The 11,674-nt window shown below is 47.6% G+C and overlaps 1 protein-coding gene across 2 annotated transcripts in view; it reads right to left on the bottom strand.

Annotated features, from left to right (window-relative positions):
- TRAPPC9 (trafficking protein particle complex 9) overlaps positions 1–11,674 on the bottom strand; it is a 585,848-nt gene that overhangs the window by 407,409 nt on the left and 166,765 nt on the right. The window lies entirely within an intron of this gene.

The following is an 11,674-nucleotide window of genomic DNA, read 5'->3' on the forward strand; positions in this document are numbered from 1 at the left end:
TTTCATCTCACTAATGCCTAAGATATTGGTGTTTACGCATTCCATTTCATTTTTGACAACTTCCAATTTTCCCAGATTCAGACTTCATACATTCCATGTTCCAATTTTCAATGGATGTTTACAGCTATTTCTCTTCATTTTGATTTGTGCCCCATCAGTAAATGTAGATTCCGCAGGCTTTTCTCCCACAGTTTTTACTCCATTCGCATCATCACGGTCAACTCTACTTTGAGGAGGCTGCTCTTCCCCATTCACATTTTGAGTGCCTTCCAACCTGAGGGGCTCGTTTTCCAGCACTGTAACTGCTGCCTTAGCTTCTGCCATTTCTCTTCTGCTGCTTCTCACCGTCTCCCACCATCTCCAGTGTACAGCTCTATCGGTCTCCTGGGTCTACAAGGGTCTCAGCACTAGGATCCAAGATCCAATGGGTGGACTCTATTCTTAATTCTTCCTTCTTGACAAATGACCATCCCTGGGATGGGTCATTAGAAGTCTTGTTTTTGTTGTATTAAGTGCTGTCAACTCAATTCTGACTCATAGTGACCCTGGTACAGGGTTTCTGAGGAGCAGCTGGTGGGTTTGAGCTCCCAACCTTGTGGTTCGCAATCCAGGGCTTACACTATGGCACTACATAGCCTAGCAGGGTGGCAAAAGTAATCAATCATTTGTTAGGATTCCATACGTCTTTTGTGCATGACCCTCACTTGCGATGTGGCATGTAGGATAAGCACTGGACTGCGAACAACAAAGTCAGCGGTTCAAACCCATCAATTGCTCCTCGGAAACATTTTACAGGGTTGCTATGAGTCAGAATCCAGTCAGTGGCACTTAACAATAACAATATCCCCACAAGGGTTCAATACACCTTATCTGCATTATTAGCAAGCTGTCTAATCCCATTGGTGGGATATTTGCATATTCCCACACAGTCATCTGGTGGAAGTCACAAGACCATGATGAGAAAATCCACATAAAAGCGACCCATTGCACTGTAGCTTCACGGAGACGAAATGGACGGGGAGTTGCGGGGGCAGGAGGAGAAGACAATGAGGCGTGACTGCTAATGGACCTAGAGTGTCTCTGGAGGGTGATGGGACTGCTTTGGATACACACAGTAGTGGCAATTGCACAGCAGCCCTGGTGGTACAGTGGTTAAGTGCTGACTGCTAACTGTAAGGGTGGTGGTTTGGACCCACCAGCCACTCCACAGGGGAAAAAGCTGTGGCCGTCTGTTTCTGTAACGATTTATAGCCTGGGAAGTCTGCAGGGCACTTCTCTCTCTGTCCAGTAGGGTCGCTAAGAGTCAAGATGAACTCAACATCAATGAAACGTGGCAGCGCAATCAGGCAAACATACCACATACCGTAAAACCTGGAAGAGCCAGAACGTGGGAACAGGGAAAGGAAATCTGTCTGAGAAGGAAAACCCAACTCCTGCCCACTAATCGTGAGTGACAGACAAGTGGTAAGACTGCCCCCTGTCAAAGGTGTGGTGCCGTAGGGTAAGCACAGGACTGCTAATTCCAAGACTGGCAGTTCAGACCCATTAGCTGTGCCTCGGAAACCCTATACAGCATAGCTATGAGTTGGAACGGACTTGAAGGCACTTACCACCACCAAGTCCACACACTGGAATATTATTTGGCCATATAAAGGAATAAAGTATTGATCACACCCTACGTGGGCAGACGTTAAGAACATGATGCTGCGGGAGAAACCAGTCACAAAAGGCTCTGTCTTGCGTGATTCCATTTCAGTGAAACGATCTCTACATTTAATCAAAGTTCTAGCTTCAGCTCTTCGGTGAGCATCTCACCATGAGAACCACTGTTAATCAACAGAACCTTTTTTCTGACTAGTGCTCCTTCCAATACTGGCTCTTGAGTAAACTTATGTAAACACAAGTTTTCCAGCTGATGGCTGACTTTTGAACTTTTTCTTGGTCGATGATTAAAGATGTTTCCATTCCATAGTCAGTCGCTTACTCTCAGACTCATAATGATGAATCCATGGCATGTCACCAGTAACAATTTTTTAAAGAAACTTACCTTCCTCTGCATATCAGTCCAAGTTTTGTTTACACATGTCCAAACGCTTCCGTTTATTCTCTTCTGTAAGTTTGCTCAGTACCCATCTTGCACAAATGTTCTGAAACCTAAGTCTGTCTTGGATTATTCCATAGGCAGAGTCACGGCTGATTTGCAAATGATTGGTCCCATAATCCACTGTCACTCGTCTAGTTGACAGAATCATTTCACGATCACGCTCAATGTTGCCATCAGTCATGGGCGTGGATGAGCATTGTAACATAACCGGAGTGCGGATCATTTTGGGCTCACCCTCATACATCCAAGCGCTGTGCTCAGGGCACAGTCCCGGGTGCTTTCAATTCAACCAACAGCTCATGACTTGTCCCAAGTATGATATGGGAAGGTCCTTTATGGGGCAGCCCTGAAATGGAGAGGGGTCTCATGGTGTCCCGGCTGACCAAGGAACAAGTCCATGCTGCTCCACTTGCAGATGTGAACTTCCTCTCGGTCATTCCAAAGAGAGCCTGGTCTGCCACCTCCAAGAGGAACTGTGAAAATTCACCCAGCAGCAAGGTCTCCGCACAAGAGGCAAAATGTTGAACATGCTGTTGATTTCCAATCAATACAGTGCCATTGACCTTGCTACTAATACTGATGAGCTCTGCTGGAAAGTGACACCATTCAGGCCACTGGTCAACAGGGACCCAACTCAAATGGACCAATACCCCTAACAACATAAAGGTGTCACTGAATTTTCTTCTCCTCCAAAGATGGTGAAACAAAGAGATGTGGATGAAACTGAAGGAGCTAAATAATGACCCAGCCAAAGACGAGGAGACATCTTCAACCACTGGTGACGGGCCCTGGAACATGTGTCCAGGTGGATGCCCACTGACCTCCATGGAGAGCTTCGGGAGCAGTCAGCACACTGCAGCCCTCAGAGATCTTGGCCAAGTGTCCCTGGAAGCATCGCCTTTGACCAGGCACTGAGGTCTCTCCAAGGCTGGGAGCAACAATGTGCATTATCTATCTGTATTCACATACGATAGCTTAGAGTAAACCAAAACTACAGTTGATAAGAGAACACATGGATTTGTGTAACCTCCTAGTCAGAAGGGGTGCCCAGTGCTCGGGCTGGGGGCCAGCACATGGGTGTCCAGTGCCACCTCCGGGGCATCATCATCCAGACCATGACATGCAGGTATCCTGGCAGTACCTAACGTCCTGGTGTGGTGCTGTAAGATATACACTGGGCTGCTAACCGCAAGGCTGCTGGTTCAAACCTACCAGCTGCTCCATAGAAACCCTATACCAGAATCACTATGAGTTAAAACCAACTCTACGACTCTTAACAACAACAATAATGAACTTTTATCCATATCTTGAAGAAGTGCTTCTCAGAATGCTCTGTAGAAGCACCTCATCAGAAAGGACCAATCACAAGGACATGCAGGGTCACCAAGAACACCAGAAAAGTTCCAAGATGGACTGACCCAATGGCCACAACGATGAAGTCACACAGCCCAACAACCATGAAGACGATGCAGGAGAAGGTCCAGCTGTGTTCCATTCTCACAGGGCCACCACAATGTCAACGAGCTACAGTAACGACGGAAATGAGTAACGTCCTTCAGGAAGGAGCATGGGAATGGTTCTCTTTCCAGCAGGAGAGAGAAGGTGGGGTACTGTTAGGTGGTCAGATCCAAGGGTCCCAGGGTTGTTTTCAAAAACACTTCTTTGTAGTACACAAGTGGACTGCTCTGAAGCGAACTGAGATACTTGTAACTTCAAGCAGAAGACAGGGAGCTTCGTGAGCAAGATGGTGGAGGAGCAGGCTGCGCCGGCAGCATCCCTTCTGTGTCCTTCTCCATGTAGTTACGGCAGCATCCACAGCTTCATCTGTACCCTAGGCCACGCCCCCTTCCTTCCCCAGAGCAGAGCTTCTGGGGGGAGTCACGAGGGCTCAGTTTAAATCCAATGTGTTCCCTTTGCTCATTTATGAAATCCATTTATGAAAAAGAGAGGTCTGGACCACCCTCTAATCCTGGAAAGGTCACTTGAGTCAGAAGCCCAACAGTGACAACCTCTGCGAAGTGCTTCTCGACATTCTCACTTGGCATCAGTCCTCTTTTCCATCCTGTGGACATGTGCGACTCTACTGCTGCTGGAAGTAAATCAACATCAATGCTCCCAGGGAAGCGACAGAAATAGCTCAATTAGCATATGATACTTTAGGATAAAAATTTTAGTGGGGGTGTTGAAAGGAGGATGTCTTTTTCAGAAGATACCCTAAGAGAGGCAGGGTGGCACGTACCTGTTCTCCCAGGAGCAGAAAGAAGCTCAATCTGAGGGCTGTGGGCACTCTTCAGAGCAGCCACACAGAGAAAGCACAGACTTCTTCACTAAGCAGGCGTCCAAGCTTACCAAGCTGGCAGCTCCAAGTGGGAGAACTGAACTAGAATTACCCAACAAAGGAAGTACAGTCTATCGGCCCCAAAAAACCTTCCTTCAAATATGTGAACTCCTGAGTCCATGAGCACTGACCTAGCCCCTGGGGGCTGGGACTGAGTGACGCGGCCAGCTGGTTTGAATTGCAGGGCGGTGTGCATGAATTTCCAAACTTGCAGCTAGTACCCATGTCTGTGACCTAGCTTGGATGACTAGTTGACCAGAACTCGAACCAAGGAAGATAAAGATGTTTGATAATGAGAATGAGTGCAAATTGCTACAATTTGATCAACTAGACCTTTGCTTATGAATGTAATGACTCAAAATTCCAATCGGATGGATGGACTCTTCATATCAAGGAACAAACTTGTTTCTTCAGTGTACAGGGTTGATAGGGATGAGAAATTTAGACTGGTTCTCAAAGGCATGAAGTGGCTGGTTTACAAACTTTCATGAGTGCACTTAGTTCCAGAACAAGGGGTTTAAGGAAAAAAGACAGAGAGCAGAAAGAATAAGACAACAAGATCCTTCAATACGCTGTTGACAAGAGACACATCAAAAAGATGGAGACAGCCTAAGTGCCCAGCCACAGAAGAACGGCTAACAAACTTTAGAACAGAAACACAATGGAACACTATAAAACGCTGAAGAAGAATGAGGCGTCTGTGAAACACCTCACAACAAGGCTAAACTTGAGGACATTATGCTGAGTGAAATCAGTCAATCACAAAAGGACAAATATTGTATGAGATCAATCTAAGAAGCCATGAAAAAGGATTTATTGATAAAAGAAACCATCTGTGACGGTTATGGGAGCACAGGGGGTCACTCACAGGTTTTGTTGTTGTTAAGTGCCATTAAGTCAGTTCCAATTCATAGTGACCGTATATAGGGCTTCCAAGGAGCTGTTGGTGAGTTTCCACAGGGGAAAGATAAAGCTGTCTGCGCCTATAAAAATGACAGCCTTGGGAACCCTGTGGACAGTCCTCCTCTGTCCCTCGGGGCTGCTCTCCACATGACAGTTGGACCACACTTGATGACGGTGGGATATTTTGTTTTGCCATTTACAGGAGCAGCGGAAACACTGCATCTAGTAAAACAGTGCAAGGCCCTAATGAAGACTTACAAGCTACCGAGACATAGTCTACTCACAGATGGGCGACACAAGATAGGAAAGACCAGATGAAGTCTCCTGCAGCTGTCAGTTTCCCCAGACTGACCTACCACATCAGTGTGGTCACAGCCTGTACTCTAATGGGTTACTCTGAGGAACAAGAGGAGTGGAGTCTAAAATGGATGTGGTGATCATGGGACAAAGAATGTTCAAGTGACTCCTAAGGAAGAATTAAGGGAGGAGACCTGCGCTACCTACCAGATTTTAAAACTTATCATCAAAGGGAGAGAAAAAGGAGAAATCAGGTCTGCCTGAAGAAGACAGGAGTATGGGACAAATGGCCCGGCTTGAAGAATGAGAAGGTTTTTCAAAGAACAGGCAGAAGACAGTCTACATGGATGGGGCCTGAACTTGGCTAACCTTAGAATCCGTTTGGGCAGCTTTGAAACCCCCTGATGCCTAGGTTATACCGACAGATTAAATCACAGAGTAGAGGCATGGAGCCAGGTTGATTCCAACATGCAGCAAGCTTTGGGGACCACTAGCCTCTATCCTCACAAATGGACCAAGGAATTAGGATAAACAGATAAAAGACGGGTGTTGTCAAAGACTTCATTTTGCTCAGATGCACACCCAACTCTCATGGACGCAGCAGTCAAGACATCAAGATTTATTGCTTTGAGCAAATCCACTGCTACAGACCTCTTTAAAGTGTTCAAGAACAAAGATATCAGTCTGAGGATCAAGGTACCCCTGACTGACCCAAGACATGGTATTTCCAACCGCCTCGTACACATGTGAACATTGGACAATGAATAAGGAAGACTGGAGAAGAATCCATGCATCTGAGTTATGGTGTTGGTGAAGACTATTGAAAGTCCATGGACTGCCCGAAGAACAAACAAATCTGTGTTGGCAGTACAGTCAGAATGCTCCTTAGAAGCCAGATGGCCAGACTTTGTCCTACTTGGGACATGTTATCAGGAAGGAACAGTCCCTGGAGATGGACATCATGCTTGGTACAGTGGAGGGTCAGTACTGAAGAGGAAGACCCCCAACAAGATGAACTGACACCGCAACAAGGACTGTGGTTGGTACAGAACTGGGCAGTGTTTCGTCGTGTTGTGTACAGGGTCACTACGAATCAGAATCAACTTCACGGCACCTAACAACAAGGCTAGAGTCAAAGACGGGGAAGCACAAGAGGGAATCAAAAATGAGAGAAACACAGTAATTCAGTATTTGTGTAACATACGCTAAATTAAGCGGCATCAATGAGCCTACCCAGGCAGTGTCATGGATGGAACCGTGTCTCCCAGAATGTGTGTCATCTTGGCTGGGTCATGATTCCCTGTGGTTTGGCAGTTACATGATGATGTCATGTGGCCGTTAGGATTCTCCATGATGTAATCTGATGTGGTGAACCAATGAGCGGGTGAAGTGTGAACTGCAATGCTCTGTCAACGTAGGCGCGTTTTCTCCAGGATGGGGACCACACAGCTTTGGTCTTACAAGAGATAAAAGGAGACACAAGTGAACATAGGAGGGACCTACTTACCACCAAGAAATTAGAACCAGCAGTGGCATGAAGCCCGGGTCCAGGGGAAGACTGATGCCAAGACACATGGAGATCTCCAAGGAATGGTGGGTCTATAGATGCCCAAAGCAGACAAGGAAGGATGTCTCCCCAGAGCCCACAGATAGAGAAAACCTTCACCTAGAGCTGGAATGCTAGATTCGGACTTCCACCATCGTAAACTGTGGGAGAATAAATTTCTGTTCCTCAAGTCCACCCCGTTGTAGTATTTCTGTTGTAGCTACACTAAGAACTAAGACAGGTAGCAAGCACAGACCACCTGTTAGTGTTGTGATGTGCCATCAAGTCGACTCCAACTCACAGTGACCCCCATACAGGGTTTCCGAGGAGCAAGTGATGAGTTTGAACCACTGACCTTGTGGTTCATCCCGACTTTGCGGCCCAGTGCATTAACCCACAACACCACACCAGGACTTCACAGGCCATGTAAGTCAGGTTATAGAGGGGCTTCTCCTGTGGGAGGAAGACTGAGCAGACCTCTTCAGAAAAAAGGACTGGGGCACAGCTAGCAGCTAGGAGACCAACGAGAAGACCACTAAATAGGGGAGCTGAGAGATGACCAGGGTGTGAATCAGAGCTGTGGCGGGTGTGAAGGGAAGAGGTAGAAACGAACCTCGGTTCAACCCGCAGCACGAGCTAACAGTGCACCAACCTGCAGAGATCCCAGAAATCACTCTCTTCCTCCACGGACACAAACAGTTTGACCTCCCGGCTACCGGGTCCCATGTCCCACAGTGGATCCCTCACAGCTAGCAGCAGGGCTGGGGCTGTCTGCCACAGGATCACCTGTTGCGGGAGATTGGCAGACACCTTCATTGTCACTGCCTCCTGTGGAAGACAGAAATTGTCTTCCAGCAGGAATTTAAATCCAAGACTAAGCAGCAGTCCCAATTGCGGGGCTCCCGGTGGACCCCGGGGAGGCACAGCTGAGACAGGTGTCTGAGGCAAGCATTTGGCTTAGGGGAATGGTGAAACCTTCGGTGTGGCAAGAAGCCCCACACTGCCCTGTCCGTAGGGCAGGCCATCACGCTGCGACATTACTGCTGTGAGTCAGGACACTGTCCAGAGCCTCGTTAACCTTTTTCCTCCAGAGCAGAGCCAGACAGCCCACTGAATACAAAACAAGAATGCTGCAGAATCTGACAAATGACCAACACAGTCCAAAGGAACGGCAGCTCTGCATGAAAATGCCCGATTCAGCTGCAGGTCTTGGCACTGTCCCCTCCTTGGAGGAAAAGAGCTGAACACGCTGAAAATTACGGAGCCCTAGCAACGAAGGTATGGAGCTCTGGTAGTTTAGTGGTTATGAATCGGGCTACGAACCCCACAATCAGCAGTTCAAAACTACCAGCTCTTCTGTGGGAGAAAGATGAAGCTTTCTGCTCCCATCAAGATTTACAGCCTCAGAAACCCTATACAGGGTCGCTATGAGTTGAAACCGACTCCACGGCACACAACAACAACAACAACAGCAAAGGTGTGGTGCTGTGGGTTAATGCATTGGACTGCAAAGTTGGTTTGAACCACAAGGTCAGTGATTCAAGCTCACCAGCCCCTCCTAGGAAACTCTACACAGGGTCGCTTTGGGTCAGAACCAACTTGATGTCACTTAACAACAACAAGGCAGTATAGGACTCCTGGTGTGGCACTGTAGGATCAACACAGGACTGAAAACTACAAGGCTGGCGGTTCAAACACACCAGCTGCTCCTCAGAAACCCTACACAGTGACTCTAAGAGTCAGAACCGACTCAATTGCACTTAACAACAGCACACACTGGACTCCTGGTATGGCTCTGTAGAGTCAGCACTAGACTGCGAACCACTAAGTTCGCAGTTCAAACCCACCAGCTGCTCTTCAGAAACCTGAAACAGGGACATCATGAGCCAGAATTGACTCCACAGCACGTACCAACAACACTGGTGTAGGGAGATACCAGCTGGGCTGCTAACTGCAAGACATATTGCATCTGGCAAATGTGCTGCACAAGATCTCTTTTCAAGTGTTCAAGAGCAAAGATATCAGTTTAAGGACTAAGGTGCGCCTGATTTTCAATAATCTCAAATGCATGTGAAAGTTGAACTATGAATAAGGCCTGCCAGAAAAACAAACCTATTTGTTTGAATGCTCCTTACAAGCAAGCAGGGGAAGACTTCAGCTCTCATATCTCAGACAGGTTATCGGGAAGGCCACGTCCTTGGAGAGGACAAATGGAAGGTCAAGGAAAAAGGGGATGACCCCCAATGATCTGGATTGGTACAGTGGCAGCAGCGGTGGGCTCTAGTTGAACAACAGTTTGAACGATGATGCAGGGACTACACATTCCTTTGTGTATAAGGTCACTAAGAGTCGGAGCCAACTCAACAGCACCTAACGACAACAAGATGTAGGCCCTGCCCACAAGATACTAAAAGTACAAGCCTTGTCATTATAAAAGCAGGTCCACTGCTAACACAAAAGTACCCACAGATCAGGGAGCGAAACCCAAGAGTGGGGACGTGAGCACCCACAAGGTCACAGTGAGAGGCCGCTGGAAGTAGCAGAGGAAGAGCCTTAATCACATGCAGGAATATGGAGAGCACTCTGTAAATTACTTATCCTCCTTCCATCCTCTGGAAAAAATCTCCAATTTCAATAAATTCCCAGCTTTCTCTTTACAGACACACATGTCTGTAGATGCCTGGGGCACTAGGAATGGCAAAGAAAAAAAAAGATCTATTACGGCATTACGATTCCAATCATCTTTGCCTTTGATTTCGGAGTAATTCGGGATGAGTCACTGTTCCTTAAAAACCAAGCATGCCAATTCGAAAAATTAATATATCTGCTTCAGAGGAGCTGAAGTCGAAGACAAAGGCACCAAGTGATTGTCCCAGTTTGAGAGGACAGAAAGGGACACATTGTGGACATGAATTCAGTGCTTGTGGAAGCGACCGCTCTCAACGATGATGCATCCTGACCAGCCAGGGTGACAGGCTGAGGCATCCGCCATTATTAAATCAGGAGGACACAGAGTACAACAAAATGCCAAAGGTAATTGCAACATTGGAAGAAGAACTGAACGGATTCCAACTTCCCATAGGCCGCGTTTGTCATCAGTCTGATAAACGAGACATTTCAGAAAGACGAAGGCATGTCCCACAGGAAACTGAAAGCATTCTAACAAGAGTTTGCCAACCTGCTCCACCTGCACTGTGACCACGTCAAACCTTCGGTGGCAGCCCTGAAGGATGCCTTCTAGGGAAGATCACCACAAGTCAGCTCCACACTCCCCCCACTGCACCCTTCTTTCTGGTCCACCTAGTGTTCTCGGGCCAGAACCCTGTGGACCTTAGGGGACCCCTTCAGTCCAGCCCAGGCACTTTCATGTCAGCCTTCTTTCCAGATACCTTCAGTGGTTCTGCAGCCCTGTCCAATATGGTCCAAGTTACTGCTCTGGAGTTCAGAACCTTCTACAGTTTGCCTGGCCCCACCACTGTCCGGATCCTCTTACACTTGGCATTGTCTATATTAGGGGCAGCCCTGTATCTTGCATCTCTACACATACACCTGCCCCCGACACCAAACACACACTGGTGTCTACCCCATCCTCAGTCAGGCCCAGCTCACACAATACCTGTTCATCCCAACACAGATGCTGCCTGTCTCTGGACTCAGTTTGTCTCTGTCACTCAGTCTCAATGTGTCTTTAGTGTCTTTTAACCTCGCCCAGGTCACCTCCACGCACTCCTTCAACAAGTACTTGCTGAGATTGTTCGTGAGCCCTGTGCCGGGAGCTCGGAGATGACAGGTTCTCAAAGGTGCCTGGTAGCATGCAGCATGGAAGACCTCGGCCATGACAGAGCGGGGGGTGGGGCTGTGAGGGTCTAAAGGAGGTGGCTGATGGGCTCGTCAAGGTCATGAAGGGGCACTGAAATAGTGTCATGTACGCCAAAAAAACGCTTCAGAAAGACCCACGTACCAAACATCAGTGCCAACAACTTGGGGTCAGATTATATGAGGTCTGAGATGTCAAATGGAGAAGCATTTCATTTGAGAAAAATCAGAACCCTAAAAGATGGATTTGAGCAGACTCCCAAAAGGTGTTACTATGGCATGTGCACATCCAAATCATATAACATCCTATTTAGCAGGAAGAAGCATTACTAGGCTCTTACAGAGGATCAAATAAAAGATGTTTCCAGTGCCTTCCAGGCAAAGGGAGAGAGGGAGCGTAGAGACAGTTAGAAACAAACAAGAAAGAACAGACAGAAGGCAGCGACGGCTGAAAGAATGCTGGCAATGAGAATGGAACCTTCCAGAATGACATGCAGACTCACCTATTGAGAGAGGAGACAGGGAAGGTGAGCAGGGATGGAAGGGTGTTTAGGGTTGTTGTTGTTGTTGTTGTTGTTAAGTGCCGTCGAGTCGGGTCCGACCCAGAGCGACCCTGTACAGGGTTTCCGAGGGTGTAAATCCTTACGGGAGTAGAAAGCCTCATCTTTCT

Source organism: Chrysochloris asiatica, unplaced genomic scaffold, assembly GCF_000296735.1.
Source record: "Chrysochloris asiatica unplaced genomic scaffold, ChrAsi1.0 scaffold00001, whole genome shotgun sequence".
Lineage (NCBI taxonomy): Eukaryota > Metazoa > Chordata > Mammalia > Afrosoricida > Chrysochloridae > Chrysochloris > Chrysochloris asiatica.